Genomic DNA, 14321 nt, shown 5'->3' on the forward strand with positions numbered 1-14321 from the left:
CAGTAAGGAACATTGCAGTGAACGCCCTCCGTGACGTGACAAAGAAGCAGATCAGCAGAGCCCCCTCCAACCAAGACATTGTCACCTTCCTGAATGGCTCCCTGGATGGCGAATTTGGACGGGATGGGTGCGACATTGCTTCACTGTGGTCCCACGCTTGCAACGCCACGTGTCACCTGGGGAAGCGCATCGGCTGCCACTCAGAGTGGTGCGAGGAGCGCCAGGAGCTGGGAGTCCTGGTGCTGCAGATGAGGTCTGATGACAACACCATCATCACCCCAAGGGACAGCCATCCACTCACTGTATGTGGAAACCCTGAAGCGTAAACTGGACCAGGGTAAAGCCTTTGAGCTGACCAGCAAATGGGACACCACCAACTACTTCCTCACCGGGGGTGGCTTCACCCATTTCACTGACTGGCGGTTCATCCACCATGCCCGGCTCAACTGCGTCCCACTCAACGGAGCCATCCACCACAGGAACCGAGACAAGCATTGCAGGAAGTGCGGCTACTCCAACAAGACCCTGCCCCATGTCCTGTGCAGCTGCAAGCCCCACTCCAGAGCCTAGCAGCTGCACCACAACGCCATCCAGAACCGCCTGGTGAAAGCCATCGCAGTGCACCTGGGGGACGTCGCCGTGAACTGTGCCATCCTGTAGCCAGACAGCCAGCCCCCCCCCCCCCCCCCCCAGACCAGCATTGCTGGAAACACAGGAGGAAGCCGGAACAGGGCACTTAACATATATTCCAGCACAGCCTTTGAAGCTGTGAAAGCACAGGTGTGCTGCTACAATGTGCCTCTGGGAGCAGATACAACGATTAAGCTCACAGTAGGCAGAGGCCCTGTGACAGACATGGCTCTTAGCCCCTACTAAATAGCGTGATGCACACACACCAACATCCTAGTTGGGAAAATATTTACCCTGATAAAAGAAATGTCCAGTAGTCGACACTTATTGTTTCTCTCCCTTGCAAGTGTAAACTACTCTTGCGAAAGCTGGCGTCACCCAGACAGACCAGCCTCAATTTGGCATAAGAAAGGAGAAAGAGAATAAAGGAGTACAGAAGTATAAGTAGGGGACCTACAGCACCATGATTTTTGAGTGCTTTTCACTATCTATCTGCTGGTCAGATAAGTGACAGCCTCCCAAGGCTTCTGCAGCTAAGAGGGTCCCTAAGCCTTGTCCCTTATTCGTCTTTCCGCGGAATTGAGTGACCAATCCTGGCTTGGCACCGCTGGAATCGAGAGATGCAAGGAGGGTAAGAAGCACCCACACCTGATCTCCTATCTTTAGTGTACACATATTTTGAAATAGAGCTCTATACTTTGTTTTCTTTCTTTGGGATTGTGGCTTCAGTTTTGTAACTTGTTTGTGTGTGTAACATCTCTACATTTAAATAAGTAGGCACTAGCAATTTTGTAACCATATGATTAGAATGTAGCTTAATAAATTTTGGTAACCATTTATGCATAAGCCTGACTTGTTTTCTCTGGTTTACTGTAAAGCAGCCAACACAATTAAAGAACCTCAGCCGTTTTGGCTCTAAAGCCTGGCCATTAGGTGAGAGTACGAAGAGCCTAGCGTTGAGTTGTGCCGCCTCCACAGGGCAAACTCTTGGGGCACCTGTCAGTCAATCCTGGCTGCCCGCTGCGAAGGAGCTCTGAGCTCTAGCAGTTAAAGTCACGGGTGTGGAGAGGCTCTTAGTGCTGCCATTGGGGCACCTGTCAGTCAGTATTGACTGCCCGCTGCGAAGGAGCTCTGAGCTCTAGCAGTTAAAGTCACGGGTGGTTAGGACCTTGGGGCATCCGTCAGCCTAGCCCGGGCTGCCCGCCACGAAGGGACAGTGCGTCCTAGCGGTTAAAGTCACGGATGGTATAAACGGGCATAGCTGGCACCTCACCAAACATCCTTGGCCGTCGGCTAACAGAAATTGGCGTCACGAACAGGATTGTGATATAGGCTGCACTACAGTAACACAATGAAACCAGTCATGATAAACACCACAGAATTCCCTGAGCTAGAGAAAAGTTTGACCCAAGAGGGATGGGGAAATCCTCTGTGGAGCAAAGAACTGCTGGAGAAATATTGGGGAAAACCAGCAGAGATCTGGCAGCATTTCTGTAACTGGAGAACTGCCTGCAAGATGAAGAAAGGGAAAGGAAAAGGTGCTTGTATATGGCTGCTTACTAACATTTGGCAAGCTGCCTGTAAGGATTATCATAGTCTGGCAATAGAATTTCATAGGCTACAACAGGAAAGGGACACACTGCGCAAGGAATGCCAGAATTTAGATACCAGAGTAAGAACACTGAATAGGGATATGGAACATCTTCAGAAAAGATTACTTCCCTTAATTGAGAAAGAAGGGATAGAATGAAGGGAAAAGCTGGAGACTAAAACACGCAGAATCAACCGGGCTAAAGTTGAGACTGCTCTCTGGCTAGACCCTGAGGAATGGGATGGAGACATTTGGGATTCAGCAGATGAGTCCCCCTCCTCTGAGGAGGAAGGTCCCTCTGTAAAATTAAGACCAGCTATCACACATCACAAATCAGAAGAACATGAGGAAAATTTGAGTGGGGCAGAGCTGGATGAAGAAGGGGATGACAATTATCCATCCACCTCTTCAAAAACAAAGAAGGGAGGTAAAAAGGGAAAAGGGAGTAAAGCTCCAATACACTTTACCAAAATTACCACCCGCCAATATACTCCCATGGAGTTAAAAACAATCCAGGGAGATTTTGCTAAAAAGCCTGAGGAAGGTATAATAGAGTGGCTGGTCCGCCTCTGGGACACTGGGGGTGGATATATACGCCTGACAGCCCAAGAAACTGAGCGCCTTAACTTAGGTGCAGGAATATTCCTGGAACATTCAGAGGGGAACACCCCTAAAACACTTTGGTCTCTGGCTTGTCGATGGGCAAGAGGAATTTACCCAGCAGACCGAGATGAACCCACAGTAATGCACTGGACCAACATAGATGAGGTAAAAACAGCTCTATTAACTGTGGCTGTTATTAGCATGCTTGGCCAAAACCCTCAAGAGTTAGCCTATGAAAGCCCATGGGAGGGTCAGGTAGATGTAGATGATCTCAGACCCCTGCTTAAGGGAGTTCCAAGTAACCACAGGGCTATGGCACTGTCCCTTAGATCAGAAGCTGCAGCACATAACAGTACCTTTCGGGCACTGCTAAACCTTCTGGTGTCATACTTTAGAGAATTCAGAGACATCAGAGCACTGACAGGCAAAGCTAAGATACGTTCCCTTCAGGGAAACAAGGGGGCACCATCTAAAGGACATAAAAACAAGCGAGAGCCAACCCAAGAGGAAAAGGAGCTTAGAGCCAAGTTGTGGAGACAATGTCTGGCTTTAGGTTATCCCAGAGATGTGATAAATGGACTGCCCACAGAGCGGCTAAAATTATTCACCACCTTTAAAAGAGCTGACTGGGAGACAACTAATGCTACTCCCAGTGCATCTCTGCAGCTCTCTCCTCTTTCCCCACCTGCAGACACCCGGTATACTCCATTGCTGCAGCAACTGCAAGAGTTACCAGAGCAGGGAAACTAGCTTGCGGGGGTCAGTCTCCTCTCCTAATATACCAGCTTAAATCCAAAGAGGAGAAAACAACAGCAAAAGACCCCCGGATACATGTAACTGTAAATGACAAACACATTATTCCTTTCTTAATGGACACAGGGGCTCAAAGGTCCATGATTAAACGAGAAAGTTTTCAGGGCTCGCCACCTACTGGCGGAAAGCAGGTACTTGTTACAAGAGTAAATGGCAGTACCATAACTTACCCATTAGTTAAGATAAAACTGGATATCCCCTTGCAACCCCACCATCAGCCCCGAAAATATGAGGTGATTTTGGGCAATGCCAACATACTGGGCATGGACGTTTTAAGAGGAAAGAAGGGAAGGATTAATGGGGAAAGATGGGCTTTTGGAGTCAGTTCTGTTCCTCATGCCACCCACCTGGAAGAGGAAAGCCCTCCCCACTATTCTGTAAACTTACTTAGCAGCGCGCCTGCTCTCCCGCCCTCAACAGTAACAAACATAAAGCAGTATAATGTCCCAGCTGAGGCCATAAGCCCTGTTACTGACCTGATCAAAGATTTGGAACAGCAAGGAATTTTAATTCGTACCCACTCTCGCTTTAATTCTCCTGTGTGGCCCATCAAGAAACCAAATGGCAAATGGAGACTCACTATAGACTATAGGAAGCTAAACAGTAACACTGGACCATTAACTGCAGCAGTCCCTAGCATAACAGATATTGTAAACACCATACAAACCTGGGATAAACCCTGGCTAGCAGTATTAGATGTAAAGGACATGTTCTTCATGGTCCCTTTGCAACCAGCTGACCAGGAAAGATTTGCTTTTACTTGGAAAGGTGTACAATACACTTTTACCCGAATGCCACAAGGGTTTAAACACTCACCCACTATTTGCCATGGGGCACTGGCAAAGGTCCTAGATGACCATATATTGCCACCCAATGTACAAACTGTGCAATACATTGATGACATCTTAATAGGTGAGAAAACCTCAGAAGAGGTACAGGAGGCTATGAATCAAATCAAAGGAGCACTAGAAGCCCTTAATTTAGAGTTACCAGCTGAGAAATGCCAAGGTCCCTCCCAAGAGATAAAATTCTTAGGTACTGTATGGATGGGAGGTAGGAGGTCTGTGCCTAATGACACTGTGCAAGAGCTAAATCAGGCACCCTCCCCTGAAAGTAAAGATCAATTGAGACAGATTTTGGGAACCCTGGGGTTTTGGAGAAAACATGTACCTGGCTTTGCCATTATAGCCAGACCATTGTACAATTTGTTAAAGAAAAGTGCTGCCTGGGAATGGGCTCCTGCCCATGAGGAAGCCCTCAGGCAACTGATAGGGGAGATACACACCTATCAGGCTCTGGGTCCCATACATCCTGAAGCCCCATTCCATTTGTACCTAACTGTGGGAGCCACTGGAATGTCTTATGCTCTCTGGCAAGAAAGTGACACTGCTCCCAGACGACCAATTCAGTTTGGTTCCAAGTCATGGCAAGGGTCACAGGCTAACTACACGCCTTATGAGAAGGTGCTTCTGGCAGCTTACACAGCCTTGAGGAATTAACTCAGGATAAGGACATCACAATTCACACTCCTCTTCCAATCATTAAACCTATATTGGAAGGGAAAGAGTTACCACCTGGTGTAGCACAAAAGATGACTATCCAAAGATGGGCACTTTACATACACCACAGGGTAGGTAGTGCAGACACTGCACAAAACCCCACTATGATTCAGGAATCCCTACGGAAAGTAGGAATGCCTGATGAATACCGCCTACCTCCACAGCAGTCTCCCATTAAGGATGCTGCCCCATTTGATTCTTCTAAGCCTGAGGGAGTATGGTTCACTGATGGCAGTGCCAGGCTGGTTAAAGGAAAATGGAAGGGAAAAGCTGCAGCAGTGCCTGCAGACACCTCTGCAGCACCCCTAACTGCTGAAATTGATGGGTCAGCACAACTTGCAGAATTGGCTGCAATTAAACTGGCCTGTGAAGCAGGAGCCACCGCAGTATATACGGACTCCTATGCGGTATGGGCAGGTGCCACTCAGTGGATCACTAACTGGAAAAATAACCACTGGGAAATAGGAGGTAAACCAGTCTGGGGACTGGAATACTGGAAGTGGTTATATCAGCATGCCCTGCAACAACCCCTGTCTATAGGACATGTCTCAGCTCATCAGAGGAATAATACCCCAGCTGCACAGTTAAACAATTTAGCCGATGCAGCTGCCCAGCTCTTTACCACACAAGTAGAATGGGAACGCTTATATTCATGGTTACATGATAATTTAGGACACACAGGAAGTGATGAGTTAGTGCGGCAAGCACATATCAGGGGGTGGCCTATCACCCACAGACAGGCTAGAGACCTGGTGCAAGCCTGCACTATTTGTGCTGAGACTAGAAAACATATAGCAGAAGGACAAAGGTTTGCCAGGCTAAGAGATGGAAAAACACTATGGGCAACCTGGCAGGTGGACTATGTCGGACCACTGCCCACTACAAGGCAGAGGTGGAAATACATCTTGACTGGGGTAGAAATTGTTTCAGGGATTGGTTTTGCATATCCAACCCGATTGGCAACAGGGTTGTCCACAGTTATGGGACTAAACCGCTTAACAGCAATTGTCCCAATGCCTCAAGAAATCCAATCAGATAATGGTTCGCATTTTAAGAATAAACTTGTAAGGGAATGGACCCTTAACCATGCAGTCCAATGGACCTTCCACCTTCCATATCGACCTCAATCTAATGGCATGGTCGAGCGCTGGAATGGGTTGCTAAAGAATCACTTGAAGCCTACTGATGGCACATGGGGAAACAGACTGGACGAAGTGGTGCAGAGATTAAACAACAGACAGACTCCTACAGGAAGTCCAATCAGCAGGGGATTCTTCCCTACAGGGAAAGCTATCTCCCCTGCCAGAACACCACTGCACAGTTCCAAGTATGCTCCCGGAGATACTGTTGTGATTAAACACCCAGCCCTGGGAACCTTTACCTGTGTTTTGCACACCTATAAAGAGAAAGGTGTATGGAGTGCCTTAAATGCTGATAAAAGGCTAATAACCATTACAGAGGCTTGGATCGCATCCAAGACCGGCTGACCATGTGATTTATTGCAGGAATGGTCCCATGGTTCCGAGCAACCTGCCAGCTAACCTGTCAGCAAAATGGACCATGCAGCAGACCTGTTTGATCACTAGAGACTACTATGGACTGTTGATATATTTGTCATTACTTATAATAGCAGGTGTAATTTTTGCTTTTAGTGTTAAAATAAGTTTTTTTAGCTAGAACACGACCCACCAGAGATATGTTCCTGCGAGCCCTCATGATCCTTCTGTTGGCTCCAGTCACCTTGGCAATACCAGAACATCCTCTTCGGGGAGCAATCCAAACCATCGCCTCAGCTGCTGGTGCTACAAATTGCTGGATGTGCACCTTGCTAGATTCAACCAATGGACTGGGAATTGAATTTGTACCACTTGCTATTAAAGGTGCAGTTAAAATTTTACATGCAGTGGCTGAGAATGGACAAACCTCATGGATGCAAAGGTTAGCTCAACACTTGGGATTTTCCCTCTCCCCGTTTTTACATTTGGTTGTGAATATTGTTTTAACCATTTTAATTATTGTAATTGTTTTTTGTGTAACTTTATGTATTATGAAGCGTTTGATTCAAACTGCTCTTTCCTCCACACAAATCAGATACCTAGAGCTAAAAAGGGATCCTAACCAATTCCGCGAACCCTCATCCTCTAATTTGGTTGTTGGGTATTTCTAGATTTCCCCAAGGAGGGCAAGAGGTGCTGGCATCACTACCACCTTGCAATCTGGAATGTAGTGTGGTGCATCAGGGGCTAGAATGTAGCCAGACAGACAGCCCCCCCCCCGCCCCCCGTCAGACCAGCATTGCTGGAAACACAGGAGGAAGCCGGAACAGGGCACTTAACATATATTCCAGCACAGCCTTTGAAGCTGTGAAAAGCACAGGTGTGCTGCTACAATGTGCCTCTGGGAACAGATACAACGATTAAGCTCACAGTAGGCAGAGGCCCTGTGACAGACATGGCTCTTAGCCCCTACTAAATAGCGTGATGCACACACACCAACATCCTAGTTGGGAAAATATTTACCCTGATAAAAGAAATGTCCAGTAGTCGACACTTATTGTTTCTCTCCCTTGCAAGTGTAAACTACTCTTGCGAAAGCTGGTGTCACCCAGACAGACCAGCCTCAATTTGGCATAAGAAAGGAGAAAGAGAATAAAGGAGTACAGAGGTATAAGTAGGGGACCTACAGCACCATGATTTTTGAGTGCTTTTCACTATCTATCTGCTGGTCAGATAAGTGACAGCCTCCCAAGGCTTCTGCAGCTAAGAGGGTCCCTAAGCCTTGTCCCTTATTCGTCTTTCCGCGGAATTGAGTGACCGATCCTGGCTTGGCACCGCTGGAATCGAGAGATGCAAGGAGGGTAAGAAGCACCCACACCTGATCTCCTATCTTTAGTGTACACATATTTTGAAATAGAGCTCTATACTTTGTTTTCTTTCTTTGGGATTGTGGCTTCAGTTTTGTAACTTGTTTGTGTGTGTAACATCTCTACATTTAAATAAGTAGGCACTAGCAATTTTGTAACCACATGATTAGAATCTAGCTTAATAAATTTTGGTAACCATTTATGCATAAGCCTGACTTGTTTTCTCTGGTTTACTGTAAAGCAGCCAACACAATTAAAGAACCTCAGCCGTTTTGGCTCTAAAGCCTGGCCATTAGGTGAGAGTACTAAGAGCCTAGCGTTGAGTTGTGCTGCCTCCACGGGGCAAACTCTTGGGGCACCTGTCAGTCAATCCTGGCTGCCCGCTACGAAGGAGCTCCGAGCTCTAGCAGTTAAAGTCACGGGTGTGGAGAGGCTCTTAGTGCTGCCATTGGGGCACCTGTCAGTCAGTATTGACTGCCCGCTGCGAAGGAGCTCTGAGCTCTAGCAGTTAAAGTCACGGGTGGTTAGGACCTTGGGGCATCCGTCAGCCTAGCCCGGGCTGCCCGCCGCGAAGGGACAGTGCGTCCTAGCGGTTAAAGTCACGGATGATATAAACGGGCATAGCTGGCACCACACCAAACATCCTTGGCCGTCGGCTAACAGGCTTGGAGCATGCTGTCAGATGTCTTCAAAGAGCAACACTCTGATACGGAAACTACAGAACCCAAACCACCAAAAAAGAAAATCAACCCTCTGCTGGTGGCATCTGATTCAGATGATGAAAATGAACATGCCTCAGTCCGCTCTGCCATGGATCGTTATCGAGCAGAACCCGTCATCAGCATGGACGCATGGCCTCCGGAATGGTGGTTTAAGCATGGAGTGACATATGAATCTTTAGCGCATCTGGCACATAAATATCTTGTGATGCCGGCTACAACAGTGCCATGCAAATGTCTGTTCCCACTTTCAGGTCATATTGTAAATAAGAAGTGGGCAACATTATCTCCTGCAAAATGTAACCAAACTTGTTTGTCTGAGCGATTGGCTGAAGTAGGACTGAGTGGACTTGTAGGCTTGAAAGTTTTACATTGTTTTATTTTTGAATGCAGTTATTTTTTGTACATAATGCTACATTTGTAAGTTCAACATTCATGATAAAGAGATTGCACTCCAGTACTTGTATTAGGTGAATTGAAATATTCTCTTTCTTTTGTTTTTTACAGTGCAAATATTTGTAACCAAAAATATAAAGTGAGCACCGTACACTTTGTATTCTGTTGTAATTGAAATCAATATATTTGAAAATGTAGAAACCATCCAAAAATATTTAAATAAATGATAGTCTCTTTTTGTTTAACAGTGCGATTAAGTGCAATTATTTTTTTTAATCGCTTGCCAGCCCTAGTAAAAAGCCTTCAGGCCCAATGTACTAGTGAGGGCTTTTCTCAGGGTCAGCACTCAAACAGCCGGGCACGCTGTAGGTCAGGAAAGCAAGGTGCTGGGAGGCCGGAGAGGAGAGAATTCACTCAAAGTCTTTACATGGAGTTGCTCTCTTACGAATGATCTGCTCTAACTCAGTCACAAGTTCTGGGCTCGATGTAGGAATCACTGGCTGGGAGGAATCTCTGGCTTGGTGCATTCAAATGTACCTAGGGAGGTGGTAGAATCTCCTTCCTCAGAAGATTTTAAAGTCAGGCTTGACAAAGCCCTGGCTGTGATGATTTAGTTGGGGATTGGTCCTGCTTGAGCAGGGGGTTGGACTAGATGACCTCCTGAGGTCCCTTCCAACCCTGATATTCCATGATTCTATGATTCAGAGACTCAACCTGGCCGCTGGGGGTGCTGTTACCTCTGCTGGTGTCAGGATTCAGCTGGGAGTTAAAAGCAAGGTCCCATTATGGTCGTTACAAATCCTATGGCTCCTCTTTAATGGGGGAGACCTGAGTCGGTTCAAATGACAGTTCGGGGGACTACAATTTGCCTCCCTCAAATGCCCTGTGAAATTCCAATAGGTGAGTGGATTCTGCTTCATCCATTCCCCTAAGACATCGTCTGCCCATGTTGTGTGCTGCTGAACAGTTGTGGAGTTTCACCCCAGAGGTGGCTGCATGTCAGTAGTGGGGGGAAAGGAGTCCCATAAGTACGGTGTGGTTGGTAAAGCACTTTGGGATCCAACCTCTCGAGCAGTTGTATTCTTTATTACACTATTGTTATGATTGTCTGTGCTCGAGCAATGGAAATTCCTCTTCCCACTAGAGGTCACGGCTGCTCCTCTGCACAAGCGGCTGAGAATTACTTATTGTGCTTCGCCTGCACACTCCCTGGGGAAAGAATTGTCTTTTTGTGATATGTTTTTTATGGCATCTGGCACAATGGGGCTTCCATCCCTGAGGCAGGACTGCAGTGGAAAGAAATAGGGTAGAGCTGAGAGGTTCCTGTCCTGGATCGGGTTAGGGGTTAGTCTGGGGATGCTGCGCACAGATAGTAAGACAATCTCTGCCACAAAGAGCTCCCAGCCTGAACATCAGATGTGAAACGGGTGGAGAGAAAGAGTAGGACGGCAACAAGGCAAGAGAGAGACCAGCCGGGTAATTCCTGTTCCTGGACTAACTTCCACTGGTGGAAGATACAAACTCGGAGCTCCACAGAGCTCGCCTTCAGGGCTGGGGGAGGACATCAGAGGAAACCCGAAGAAGAGCTCTGTGGCGCTCCAGAGTTTGTACCTTTCACCACCAGAAGTTGGTCCAAGAAAAGCTATCAGCTCCCCGCCTTGTCTCTCTCACATTCTGGGACCAGCCCGGCCACAACACCCCTGCCCCCGAGAAGGGAGAGGAACCCGGCCATCGGGGTACAGACAAAGGCAGCCACAGCCTGGGTCTTGCACCCACCACCTGGGAGAGATGAAGTGAAAGAAGACAGGGGCGCTGGGGGTGACAACGGCACCCAGAGCATTCAAGCAGATTTAAAGGTGTCTCTCCCCCCGCCCCCCCCCCTCAACTTAAACATCACCCTGGTGGCGGAACTTTGTTCTCCCGCTGTAGTTACGAGCAGAGCGAGCCCGCCCGCCCCAGCCAGGCCAATGCAGGGTCAGACACCGTCTGCCCTTCACCCGGAGAGCTCCTCGGCCACACGGCCTGTTCGCAGCTCCTGCTCGCAGCCCCCGAGGGGCGAGCACAGCTGTCGGGTTGCTCAGGGGTGAGCTTCTCTCGCGAAGGCTCCTGCAAAGACCCCAGCTATCCTGTCCCCCAGGAGCCTGCCCCCCCGCAGCTGCCGTAACACCCCCGCCCCCAGCCACGAGCATGGGACCCCAGAGGTTGGAGGGGCCGGGGCAGGAGGCCAAGCGATGCGCGCCGCGCTCTGGGCCAGGCTCCTCGGGAAGGGAGAAGTGACGTCTGCACACGGGGTTGATTTGTCCCCCGAAGGGAGGATTTCCCAGAGAACAGGAGCCCTTTCTGAAAGGCAGGACGTCTCGCCGACTTGGGAGCAATTCTGGGTTTTTTACTGGGTTTTCTGGCACGTCTAAAAGCTACTGTTCATTTCCTGGAAACCCCCCCTCCCCCAATCTCCCCTTAACCCAACACCTCACTTTGGGGGAAACAAAAATATTCGATCTCAGTTTGTGGCTGAAGAATGGACACACAATTCAACAGCGGCTGCAGTACAAATCATATGTCATCCACAGACACTGCGGGGCCCTGCAGCCTGCCTGTGGGGGCTGTAACAATAATCACAGGGCTGTGATGACACTGGGATCTTCAGAATAAACCCCCGTCTCCACCCTAACCCCAGTCCCTCCATTGCAGAGCGGGGGTGGGAGTAAGGTTCCCAGGGCACTGCTCTGGAGGAAGATCACAGCTTACCTCCTCCAGGGACTCCATGGCTGCAGCAGCCTTTGCAAGGCAGGTCCCTGCTCCATCTCCCCCTCTCTGTGCATTAGCTGAAGGGGGAAACCCCAACTCCCCCCTTCACACACATCATGTCTTCCCCCATGGCTCTTGCAAGGGAAAGCGCCCGAAAAAGCCAGCCCCCAGGAGAATGAAACTACACAGCAGGGGGGAGATCATACGCCTTATTAGCATATTGCTTCTGATTGGACAAGGGGCGGGAGCCCCGGAGGGGGAGGAGGGTCCACTTGCTCTGGCCCACGGCCCCAGGAAACCCTCATCCGCCTCTGCTCGTCTCGCTATTGGCCTAGTTTTACCAGGGGCTGCCTAAAAGCACTGGTGACGTCAGTGCAAACCAACATTCCAGACAGTGACGTCTTCATCTTGCTCTATGGAGTGTACACCGACATGTACATTTCCAGCTGATTTCTTTTATAATTATATGGTAACAAGGAGAGAGTCAGCAATTTTTCCATAATAGTGGCTGTGTGACACTTTTGTATTTTTATGTCCGGCTTTGTAAGCGAATGGTTTTTAAGTGAGGTGTAACTTGGGGTCTGTAAATCAGACTCCTGAAAGGGGTACAGTAGTATGAAAAAGTTGAGAGCCACTGCAATCCTTGGGCGAGCAGGGGCAGAGACTGGTGGGACGGGGGGAGAAGGGGCAAAGAAGGGCCTCTCTGCCCCGGGCACAGACTGGGGGAGGGTTGGAACTGTGACAGAGTGGGAATTTTCTGTACTATTTTGTATGAATACAGTGTGCCTCAGTTTCCCCTATGTGCTGCATGGTTAAGTAGGTGGTGGGAAAAGGTTGTTTATCCTTTGTAGAGACCCAGAGATACAGACGTGGCCGACGCCTAGATGCCTGGGCCCTGGGGCCCCAGGGCCCCATGCCCATGGAGACCCCCAGAAGACAATGGCCACTCCAATTGCCCAGACATTTGGCACCCAGCAACTAACGATCATGGATGGCCCATCCTCTGCAGGAAACCAGTGGGATGGGACCAGCTGGAGAACAAAGGGCTGAGGAGGAAGGCCAGGGGACAAGGTTTGCCCAGGAACAAAAAGAAAGGGCTGAAGAGGAGCCACGTTGGGGGTTGTTCAGTGTGGGACCACTGGAATCGGGGACGCTCTCCTGAACTGGGACAACAAAGGGGTCAAAGGGCTCTCGGTTGACGCGGATGGACCATGCCGGAACTCTCAGTTCGAACCAAGGACTCTCTACGCTGTGTTCCAGACAGCTGATAAACCCTCCTGCTTTTACAACAGTGGCTGAGAGCCACATCAGTTTAAGGAAGTTGGGGGTACATTGCTCCCTTTGGGGGTACAAGTCTCCCTGATGTAAGGCGACTGTTGTCCACTTCCTAAAACTCAGTGGGGGTGTTTGGGTTAGCTAGCTCCCAGTACCAAAAGGAAGGGGAAGGGTCAATGGGAAATCAGGACCCTGAGACTGCCAGTCCCCAGGAACAATGGGGAGAGGCCAATGCGCCAGGTCAGCCTGATTGACAGGGCGGGCAGGTTACTCAGGGAGTCAGGAGGCCAGGGGGGTCCCATCCTCTGTGTGAGCCAGAATTGCCTGGGTCAGAGAGAGAGGGGCCGAGCTAAGGAGAAAGCAGGGGTCCAAACTGAGCTGGGGAACAGGGTCATGCCAGCCAGGGGGGCCAGAAAAGCAGCCCAGGGAGCATGTCAGTGCTGGGAACAGAGCCAAGAAGCAGCCAGCCACAAACCCAAGGGAACAAAGTTTCCCTGGAAATTGTGGAATGTAACTATCACTTGGTATTCATTCTCAACTCTGCCACATGCTTCTCTCCGGAATGGGGCCTCGGAGAGACAGCCCCATAGACATCTGGGGGCAGGGAGAGACCCAGGGGTGCAGGGAAAATGGGGGTAGGATGGAGGGAGCTGGAGAAAAGTAGAGATACATGTGGGGGGGGTGTTATGTGTTGGGACAGGGACTGAACAATTTTCAGTACATGCTGCGGGGGGGTGCTGGGGTGCCATTTGAGATGGGGGGGGACTTTAACAGGTACTACTTAGGCATCTGAAAAATCTAGGGTTTTTTTGCAGATAACTTGGAAATTAGCTGACAGGAGCACTGTATCTAATTCCTATGTAACTGTAACCCTTCTGCACGTCAGAGTTAGCAGCAACAAGGGCCAGGTTGAGTATCTAGGGGTTTCAATAATGCAATACAAAACCAGCTCGAGCCCCCACCCAGAGACCTGGGAGAATTACAAACCACCCCCGGGTGCCTCCAAGAGGCAATACTTCCCCTCTCGCAAGCACAGAGTCTGAGTGTAGCAAAAGCCTTTTAATAAAGGAGGGAAACAATGCGGCATTGTGCTGGGGAAACACCACCCACAGGATTCATAACAC

At 49.2% G+C, this 14321-nt stretch overlaps 1 pseudogene across 1 annotated transcript in view; it reads right to left on the reverse strand.

Annotated features, from left to right (window-relative positions):
- LOC144274475 (uncharacterized) overlaps window positions 1–12076 on the reverse strand; it is a 28198-nt pseudogene extending 16122 nt beyond the window's left edge. Inside the window, exon 1 of the transcript XR_013347883.1 lies at window positions 11923–12076. The product of XR_013347883.1 is annotated as an uncharacterized LOC144274475 (transcript). The remainder of the gene's footprint in view (window positions 1–11922) is intronic.
- Window positions 12077–14321: the final 2245 nt, after the last annotated feature.

The sequence above is a fragment of the Eretmochelys imbricata genome, chromosome 14, assembly GCF_965152235.1.
Source record: "Eretmochelys imbricata isolate rEreImb1 chromosome 14, rEreImb1.hap1, whole genome shotgun sequence".
Taxonomy (NCBI): domain Eukaryota; kingdom Metazoa; phylum Chordata; order Testudines; family Cheloniidae; genus Eretmochelys; species Eretmochelys imbricata.